The sequence below is a fragment of the Ipomoea triloba genome, chromosome 1 (genome assembly GCF_003576645.1).
Source record: "Ipomoea triloba cultivar NCNSP0323 chromosome 1, ASM357664v1".
Lineage (NCBI taxonomy): Eukaryota > Viridiplantae > Streptophyta > Magnoliopsida > Solanales > Convolvulaceae > Ipomoea > Ipomoea triloba.
Genome location: NC_044916.1, coordinates 1604982 through 1616210, shown reverse-complemented (window position 1 = coordinate 1616210; position 11229 = coordinate 1604982). Strand labels below are relative to the sequence as shown.

General features: G+C 30.2%; 1 pseudogene; it reads right to left on the bottom strand.

The window, feature by feature from the left end:
• Positions 1 to 2630: 2630 nt before the first annotated feature.
• LOC116031464 lies at positions 2631 to 8033 on the bottom strand (annotated as a pseudogene).
• Positions 8034 to 11229: the final 3196 nt, after the last annotated feature.

Below are 11229 nucleotides of genomic sequence, written 5' to 3'. Positions count from 1 at the left end.
CTGGGCAGCTATGCACCATGCATTGCTTTATGAGGACCATTTTCTGCATGAATTTTGGAATAGCAATTTCAATTTGTACTGATTTCTCTATGCTTGAAGGTATGTAAAACATTGCAATTATTTGATTACTTTTAACATTTGAATTTTCTTTAATTTCTCTGCATATTGCTTCATTAATTTAAAATGTTCAGGTTGTGGGTGGTAGTTTGGAGTTTAATGAAATGTTTATCAATTATCAGTTGATTTAGACCCCAAATGCAATTATTTAAAAGATTGAGATTTTCAATTTTGGTGTTCTACTCCGTGGCACATTCGAATGATGCATGTGAAATATTGAATTTCGATGATGCTTTTAAAGCATGATAAACGAATTCGGTATGAGTTTCAATTATATTGAACTTTATTGTATTTTTAATTTGCATTAAGGTTTATTTTGAATTTCAGGTTTGTTTTTCAAAACTTAAAAATGAACCTTACAATGGAAGACTTTATAATTTAGTTATTACATGTTTTTTGAAGCATTGGAGTTATAATAATTTAGCTGCTCAGGAAATTAAACAATTAAAAAACTAACGATATGATATAATTTACAACTTAGCAGTTCTTTCGTGGGTTTTGTATATTGAGATCTTGTTTTGTGTTTCTCATGGTTCTCTTGATGTTTGTTTTTCTTTTTAGAATTTTGCTGCCAGTCTGTTTATGAATCAAAAAACTAAACATAGGACATACACAGGTTTTGCTTTTTGCCCTTTATGCATTTATGGGATGTGGAACAAAGTTGTAATAACAATATTGATATATATTTATTCAAGCTCAATATTCTTTTTCTTCATCCTCTATCATTGTATCTCATGCAAAACTTGTGCTCAAGTTTTTGTTATGGTATTTACTGGTTTAGCGTATTAGCTAATGTGCTATGTGTAAATCTTAGAGAAGAATGTGTAAAAAGTTGTAATAGCATGAAGTCTAAAATTTCTTAGTTGAAGTTAATAAATTCCAAACAGCTAATGCCCCTTATCTGATGGTTAACCACAAAAGTTTTTTATCTTTGAAAGATCCAGATGTTTCTAATGATATTATGTTAATTGGGGAATACCATTCTGGTTGCTATTGCAGTAGGGGATGAAACATACATTGAAGTACATGTTATTTAAGTAGGTTATAAGTAATAATTTATTTCAAATAATTGAGTTTGTCCTGGGTTTTAATAATTATTTGGCTAAAAGGATTAAACTATCACTTTAGTCCTAATAAGAATTCTTAACCCATATCTTAAAGGATTAAATTCTTTTGCTCATCTATGTAATCTGACATCTTTTGTTTACTTTATTGGTTATAGGCTTATGCGAAGTAGCAATGCGGAAGTGATTTGACAAATGACTTGCCTAGTTGGGTGCTACAAATTAACTCATGTGCGTGAAAGCTTTGGATCAGAGAGGATTTTGCAAGGTAGCTGTTCAAAAATAGGAGAAGTTGAAGATTCAACTAGAGTTTGTTGAGCAGTAAACAATATAAATAGAGACTCATGATTCATGAAGCAGCAACATGTAATGATATTAAGGATTATTTTGCATATTCTTAGGGATCTTTACCTTAGTTAATATATATCTCTTGTATAAATATGTGTATTATTGTGTCTGAAAAACATATGGAGTTCTCCATTTGGCATTGAGAACTCTCACACTTCAGTTCTAGCTAGTCAACCATGGTTTACAATTTCATCAAAGTCAAGCTAGCAGTTTTTGGTTACACATAATTTGCCAGATATAGTATCTTATACTGTGTTGTTACACATTCTATAGAAGTAGTGTGTTTGCGAAAGTCACTAGTTAGTGTATGATGATTTAATATTTTTAGGTCAACCATTTTCTAGTTCTTACAACCATGGGAAGTATTGTCAAAAAACTTTCATAGTTTAAGATTGACACTGAAATGAGGTAGTTCCTTAAATATTTTCATGGTTAAGATCAGCAAGGATAGAATAGAAAGAATAAGGTGATATTATAATCAGTTATCCTTCAAACAAAGTTCGATGGACATGAGCTAATAGATTCTAGCTTCAATCATCATATATTGCTCACTCTAGATACTAAATTTCTCATATTACAGACTAGAATTTGAAGCTGATTAATGTGGTCTCACCTATAATACTTATACTATGATATGGAAATAGATTATGGACAAGCAGCCTTGTGTATTCTGTTGTTACTTTGGAAGTAAAGAAAAACACATTGTTTTATCAGCTAAAGGATATCACAGATTAGAGTTTCTATTGGAGCAGCTTTAAATCTCCAGATCTGCCGTACCACCCAATAGAGGTGCCTACAATACAGCGATGGGCTTAGTCACTGTGTCCGACGGTGGAAACTCTGGGCTACACCCAAAAAGGAAGGAATGTCTTTAATTAGTATTGTACAATTTTATTTTATTTTTAAATCAATTAAGTGATGAATGTAAATGTTTTGTTTATTTATTTATTTATTTTGTTGAGATCAAGTTGGCCACTTCAAAAAATGAGAATCTACACGGCCAAAATTTCCTTATTTGAGAGTATCTCTCTCTCAATACTCTCAAATAGGACTTGTGGGCATGAATGCATGATTTCATAATTTTCATTTATCTAAAGAACTTTAACATATAAACAGAAAACCAAACCTGCATTGTAATAATTCAAATTTTACCCTCAGCCAGACCATAATTGGTGGTTTAATTTTCCACATGTTTAGCTATGCACCAAGTAATAGTAGTGAAGAAATACCTGCAAAGATCCCAAACAACAAGCCTCTTTCCAGCACAACTTGAAGCCAAGATAGTCTCATGTTTGGGATTCCATCTAACATGGGCAACCTCCTCCCTGTCACAAGGTTCAGAAAAGCCTTTCATACTTGTTTGCATTTACAGAGAGTGAGAAAACAATTATGCCCTAACACGATTGATAAAGAAAGCAAAGTTTCCTCAGTAAGAAAATGTGAAGTAGAATAGCCTCTTACTGAGCTGGTCATTCCAAGGTATGGAGGGCAGAAGAAATCTTGCGCATATCAAACAATTTAACTTTCTTATCAGCAGATCCAGTTGCTACAATCCATTCATTAAAAGGATTAAATGCCAGGGATTTAACCTGTATCAATAATTAAGAAATGTTAGGATAGTAACATAAATTGACCAATACTTCCTTACTTGCAAAAAAACTTTACAATATAGGTATGGATCAAGTGCTATGCAGATGGTTCAAACTCAGAATCTTCTTTTACCAACTTATGAAATAAGTACCCTAATCTATTCCAAATATAGTACTGATTTCTACAATATACTCAGTTGAAATACAAATGCACAGAAATGCATATGCTTGTAAAGATCTCAATGGAAGAAACCATCCTCTACATATATGTATGACCCCATTTCTGTACCCAAATACTCACCTCATCACTATGAGCAAGTACAGATTGATTAGGCCTGATCACTGGAGTGCGCATATCCCATATACGTAGATATTTATCTTCTCCAACTGAACCAAATAAATTTTCATGCTTCATATGCCAAGCTACATCCTCAACACATCCATCATGAATCTATTAGAACATCATCATAAGAACTGTTTATCAGCATAAAAAATAATATGAGAAACTTAAATGTTATGAAGTTGGGGATTACTCACACTATCTGATGAGGAAACTTCTAACATTATGTTATCTTAATAATTGTTTATTAAAATGCATTAATGAAAAATCTCTCACAAAATTGCGAAATACACAATGATTATGCAAGTAAAAGGAACTTCACAAAACACATAATGCATACTAGTGCTTATATAGTTAATGTTGATACTTACACTAAATATATGCATGGCTTCAAGTGTCCTAAACGTTGGAGTGGAATTAACATCCCACATGCAAAATTGGCCATCCTCTGAGCCACTTAACAAATGACCCTGCTTAAATGGACTCCACGACAAGGGATACCCTTCATCGCTGTGGCTAGTTAACCTCAAATCAGGGTTGCAAACACCATGCATATAAGCCTCGTGTGGATGTTTGGAACAATCAAAAATGAAAATTTGAGAGCTAACTGTCTTGGTGGCAATAATACTTGGGTTTTGTGGCATGTAACGAGCCCGTTTAACTTTCCCATCATGCCTCTTTTGCTGAACAATTCTTACCGGCCTGCCACAGAAATATTTAGTATTACACGCTTAAGTCATTGCCTCAAATAGCTATAAATTTGTAAAATAGGCGAGAAAAGATACTTAGATACCTAAAGGAAAATGAGGCTCCAAAACAAAACTACTATGAATGTTCACATTGAAGTTGAAGATAAGTACAGAGTCTATGTTTTCTGAATTGTGATACCTGCGTCTTCATGCAAATAAGATTTAATCAATCATCAGAGAACATCCCTTAAATTGGTAGGAAAAATGTGCTTATTGAGATCTTAGAGGATCTTAGGTAGTATAACTCCAATACCTAAACTATCATTCTTACACAGAAGGAATTTGCATATCACACTGATTGGGCTAAAACTGAATTATGCCAGTGAGATTTGAAGGAAGGGCAAAATGAGATTGTAAGAACATAAGTTTTGACAAACCAATCATGATTAATCTCCATATAGGCATCCACAAAGAATTAGTTTTTGACACTTCACCGATAAAAACCAAAAAAAGGTGGACAAAAACTCTTTCTATACGTCAGTAGAACCATTTTTTAAAGCATAAATACTTGTAGATTTCCAGAAGACCAGAAGAAACTTGAGTTACAAATTGCAATGTATCATCAGAGAGGTTTAAGCTTTTGTTCGAAATGAATAGTTCATTTATATCAACGTTTCTGGTAACTTGCTAAAATCTCTACTAAAAAATTAGAAGAGTACCATTATACGGAGTAATTCACTATGCTTCACTGAAAATCAAATCATTTTGCTAATTACTTAAGAAAACCTACATCGGTAGCCACAAATCAGGATATAGGTACAGGTTTTACTCGACCACCGAAATCTCAACACATTTTGCAGATATCTTAAAACAACATAATCAGATCAAATCAAAAGCAAATCATATCAAAACAAAAAGAATTGCAACGAAGAACATAAAAATCAGAGAAGAATTCACAACGTACTATCCCGTCAGCCTTTGCTATCAACACCGTCGCCTTCGCCGAGAGGCAGCTGCACCTGAGCCAGAAAAAGGTAATTATCCGAATGCGTCCTGGCTTGAGTTCCAAGGATCATCTTTTGCACACTGTAAATCTCCCCCCTGCCGCTCCTCCAGGTCGGGGAGCCATTCGACGGTGAGCAACGGCCACTGGAGCGCGTGAGTCACCTCCAAATCGTACTGAAATGGAGCCCTCATCTTCCATTTCGGATACCTCTTCAGCATATTGCTCTTGTTTGCAGAATTCTTCAGCGACGATGGAGAAATCGGAAATGGCTTTCAAATATATATATAGTGGCAGTTTTTGTGTTCTGTTGTATACGTTAATTTGGAGGGAAATGAGACATTGCAACTCGCCGTTGCGACATGGAAAAATATTAATTGTATTCTTTTTATTTTGTAATAATATTTTCATTACATTTGATTTACGAGAAAGTCAGTAACCTTATCAATAGTTATTGCATGGATCAGTCTAAAAATGATGTTGTTTCATGGAATTTTTTTTCACGCAATCCACTGTAACATATATTTTTATAACATATAATGTGCATTATTATAAAGCATAATGTACATTATTCTAACTCATAACGTACATTATCTTATCTCAAAAGACATTATTCTAACTCATAACGTACATTATCTTATCTCAAAAGTTTCATTATTCTAACGAATGAAGTACATTATTCTAACTCATAAAATTCAACGACGTCGTTTTGGACCATGGATCACGCAACTATGTGGACCGTAATTTGCCATGGTGTGCTCTGTTTGAACTTTGAAGTCGTCCACTTTATAACTGGTGTGCTCTGTTTGAACTTTGAAGTCGTCCACTTTATAACTCTAACCTTATTTGATGGTGTGCTCTTTAACGTGATTGTGCACCCATTCTAAACTATTAATTGTATTTTCACAAAATACATTTTAAATTTAATAATTAATTAATAATAAAAAGTACGTGTAATATATCTTGCATGGAAATCTTTACACTCAACATTTGTACGTAAAGACAACATCGATTATAAAAAAAAAAAAAAAAAGTAGCGTAATGCCATTTTTATAAAAATAAATCCCCATAACACTAATTAATTGATTAACCCATAATAGAATTAACGAAATTAATACAACATTTAATAAAATAACATTTTTGTTTCATCAAAATAATTGATAAAAAGTTTCATTTATGGAAATGTATTTGAGATAAATGAATTTGAATATAATTTCCTTTTTTGGAAGGTCCTATAAAGGAAAATGAATAATTCCACTCTAAATTATGCTTTTTTCCTTTTGTGTATTTTGGTGGTTTGGAAGGTCCTAAAAAAAAAAATCTAAAGACCTATTTAATGATCGAAGATTAAAAAAAAAATTCAAGTGTCCTAAACGTTGGAGTGGAATTAACATCCCACATGCAAAATTGGCCATCCTCTGAGCCACTTAACAAATGACCCTGCTTAAATGGACTCCACGACAAGGGATACCCTTCATCGCTGTGGCTAGTTAACCTCAAATCAGGGTTGCAAACACCATGCATATAAGCCTCGTGTGGATGTTTGGAACAATCAAAAATGAAAATTTGAGAGCTAACTGTCTTGGTGGCAATAATACTTGGGTTTTGTGGCATGTAACGAGCCCGTTTAACTTTCCCATCATGCCTCTTTTGCTGAACAATTCTTACCGGCCTGCCACAGAAATATTTAGTATTACACGCTTAAGTCATTGCCTCAAATAGCTATAAATTTGTAAAATAGGCGAGAAAAGATACTTAGATACCTAAAGGAAAATGAGGCTCCAAAACAAAACTACTATGAATGTTCACATTGAAGTTGAAGATAAGTACAGAGTCTATGTTTTCTGAATTGTGATACCTGCGTCTTCATGCAAATAAGATTTAATCAATCATCAGAGAACATCCCTTAAATTGGTAGGAAAAATGTGCTTATTGAGATCTTAGAGGATCTTAGGTAGTATAACTCCAATACCTAAACTATCATTCTTACACAGAAGGAATTTGCATATCACACTGATTGGGCTAAAACTGAATTATGCCAGTGAGATTTGAAGGAAGGGCAAAATGAGATTGTAAGAACATAAGTTTTGACAAACCAATCATGATTAATCTCCATATAGGCATCCACAAAGAATTAGTTTTTGACACTTCACCGATAAAAACCAAAAAAAGGTGGACAAAAACTCTTTCTATACGTCAGTAGAACCATTTTTTAAAGCATAAATACTTGTAGATTTCCAGAAGACCAGAAGAAACTTGAGTTACAAATTGCAATGTATCATCAGAGAGGTTTAAGCTTTTGTTCGAAATGAATAGTTCATTTATATCAACGTTTCTGGTAACTTGCTAAAATCTCTACTAAAAAATTAGAAGAGTACCATTATACGGAGTAATTCACTATGCTTCACTGAAAATCAAATCATTTTGCTAATTACTTAAGAAAACCTACATCGGTAGCCACAAATCAGGATATAGGTACAGGTTTTACTCGACCACCGAAATCTCAACACATTTTGCAGATATCTTAAAACAACATAATCAGATCAAATCAAAAGCAAATCAGATCAAAACAAAAAGAATTGCAACGAAGAACATAAAAATCAGAGAAGAATTCACAACGTACTATCCCGTCAGCCTTTGCTATCAACACCGTCGCCTTCGCCGAGAGGCAGCTGCACCTGAGCCAGAAAAAGGTAATTATCCGAATGCGTCCTGGCTTGAGTTCCAAGGATCATCTTTTGCACACTGTAAATCTCCCCCCTGCCGCTCCTCCAGGTCGGGGAGCCATTCGACGGTGAGCAACGGCCACTGGAGCGCGTGAGTCACCTCCAAATCGTACTGAAATGGAGCCCTCATCTTCCATTTCGGATACCTCTTCAGCATATTGCTCTTGTTTGCAGAATTCTTCAGCGACGATGGAGAAATCGGAAATGGCTTTCAAATATATATATAGTGGCAGTTTTTGTGTTCTGTTGTATACGTTAATTTGGAGGGAAATGAGACATTGCAACTCGCCGTTGCGACATGGAAAAATATTAATTGTATTCTTTTTATTTTGTAATAATATTTTCATTAGATTTGATTTACGAGAAAGTCAGTAACATTATCAATAGTTATTGCATGGATCAGTCTAAAAATGATGTTGTTTCATGGAATTTTTTTTCACGCAATTCACTGTAACATATATTTTTATAACATATAATGTGCATTATTATAAAGCATAATGTACATTATTCTAACTCATAACGTACATTATCTTATCTCAAAAGTTTCATTATTCTAACGAATGAAGTACATTATTCTAACTCATAAAATTCAACGACGTCGTTTTGGACCATGGATCACGCAACTATGTGGACCGTAATTTGCCATGGTGTGCTCTGTTTGAACTTTGAAGTCGTCCACTTTATAACGCTAACCTTATTTGATGGTGTGCTCTTTAACGTGATTGTGAACCCATTCTAAACTATTAATTGTATTTTCACAAAATACATTTTAAATTTAATAATTAATTAATAATAAAAAGTACGTGTAATATATCTTGCATGGAAATCTTTACACTCAACATTTGTACGTAAAGACAACATCGATTATAAAAAAAAAAAAAAAAAGTAGCGTAATGCCATTTTTATAAAAATAAATCCCCATAACACTAATTAATTGATTAACCCATAATAGAATTAACGAAATTAATACAACATTTAATAAAATAACATTTTTGTTTCATCAAAATAATTGATAAAAAGTTTCATTTATGGAAATGTATTTGAGATAAATGAATTTGAATATAATTTCCTTTTTTGGAAGGTCCTATAAAGGAAAATGAATAATTCCACTCTAAATTATGCTTTTTTCCTTTTGTGTATTTTGGTGGTTTGGAAGGTCCTAAAAAAAAAAATCTAAAGACCTATTTAATGATCGAAGATTAAAAAAAAAAAAAAAGGGAAATTTGATAATACAATCTTTAAAAAAAAAAAGGGAAATTTGATAATACAATCTTTAAAGAAAAAACAAAAACTACAATTGTCTCTTCCGTTGACGTAAAGCTTCAAAGGAAACAACAAAAAATTGCACTATTTTACCCAAAAAATAAAAGAGAATTTTTAAAATATAAAAATTATGTGATAAAATCACGAAAGTATCATGACACCACATGTTAACTTAGTTTGCACAAAATCAATAATAATTTGTTAAATATGTGATAATTAAACCTAATTGTACTATTTGTCCAGTTTAGAGGGGACTTCCACAAATGGATAAATGCATTTGAATAGAAATTCCTTTTATGGAAGGTCCTATAAATGAAAATGAATATAATTAACTCTAGATTATGTTTTTTTTTTAAATAACATAATGGTTTGGTGGATTTTGTTTTTTTTTTTTCCATTAATTGTTGATTTAGAAAAAATCTAAAGATCTATTTAATGGTTGAAGATTTTTTTTATTCAAACACTAGTAAATTACTCGTGCGATGCACGGATTAATTTTTTATTATATATTTAATAATAAAATTAAAGGTAAATTGTAAATAATTAAAATATTTGAAAGTGTACATTTATTTAATTATAAGATCAATGCAAAGGTGACTCATTTTATTGCATTTATTTTAGAAAAATCAATATGTAATATGATTTATGAAATTATATTATTATTTAAAATAGATATGGGAAAAGGGAAAATAATTTTAAAAAGCATTAATATGATTTTTTATTATAAAGATAATTTTTTTTATCATTTGAGTACTCTGTAATTTTTTATTACAAAGATAATTATACTATGTCTTACTTAATTCCATTATTAGCTTAATTAAAATTAATTTCTTAATTCCTTAATTAGTAAAATAATAATATTAGCTTAATTAAAATTAATTTCTTAATTCCTTAATTAGTAAAATAATAAAAGGGAGGAAATGACTACCTAATAATAATATTATAGTATTATAGTACACTATGTTTTAAAATCTATTTAATAATTTTCCTTTACAATGATTTTTAGCTTTTCCGTATATTCATTAACTAAAAAATGATTTTTTGATTGTAAAGACAATATTATTACCATTTAAATTCTCTGTATTAAATATTTTGGATACTATTAATTATTAATTATCTTTATAATGATAATTTTGAAAATATTTTATTTATTATAAATATTATTATTATGAAAGATTTGCGTATATTCATTAACTAAAAAAATTAATTTTTCATTATAAAGATAATTTTATTACCATTTAAATACTCTGTATTTACTTTCAATTCCTTAATTTCTTATTCTTGATAATTAATTTAATTACAATTATTTCCTTATTTTAATTAATTCATTAATTCTATTATTAGCTTAATTTTAATTAATTCTTTAATTAGTATAATAATAAAAAGCTTAATTTTAATTAATTCTTTAATTAGTATAATAATAAAATTAAGGAAAGAAATTAATTCTTTAATTAGTATAATAATAAAATTAAGGAAAGACGCGACTATCTAATAATAATATTATAGTACACTAAATTTTAAAATGTATTTAATATTTTTTCTTTACAATGATTTTTACCTGTATATTCATTAACAAAAAAAATGCTTTATTTTTTATTATAAGGCACTTTTATTACCATTTAAATACTCTTTATTAAATATTTTACATAGTATTAATTATCATTATAATGATTATTTTGAAAATATTTTATTTATTGCAAATATTACTATTTTTAAAAAAATTGCTTATATTCATTAACTAAAAAAATAATTTTTTTTAATTATAAAGATAATTTCATTACCATTTAATTACTCTATAATTACTTAATTTCTTATTTTCCATTATTAACTTAATTAGAATTATTTCCTTATATTACTTAATTACTTAATTTCTTTATTAGCTTAATTATAATTAATTCCTTAATTAGTATAATAATTAAAATATTTTAATTATTACAAATATTGATATTTTGAAACATTTGCTTTATATTCATTAACTAAAAAAATGATTTAATATACGTTTGCAATAGTACAATCTGTATACTAAGGAGAGATCCTTCCTGCAATAGTCGTCATTTGTTTTCCTGAATTACAGGAGCATCCGTATATGG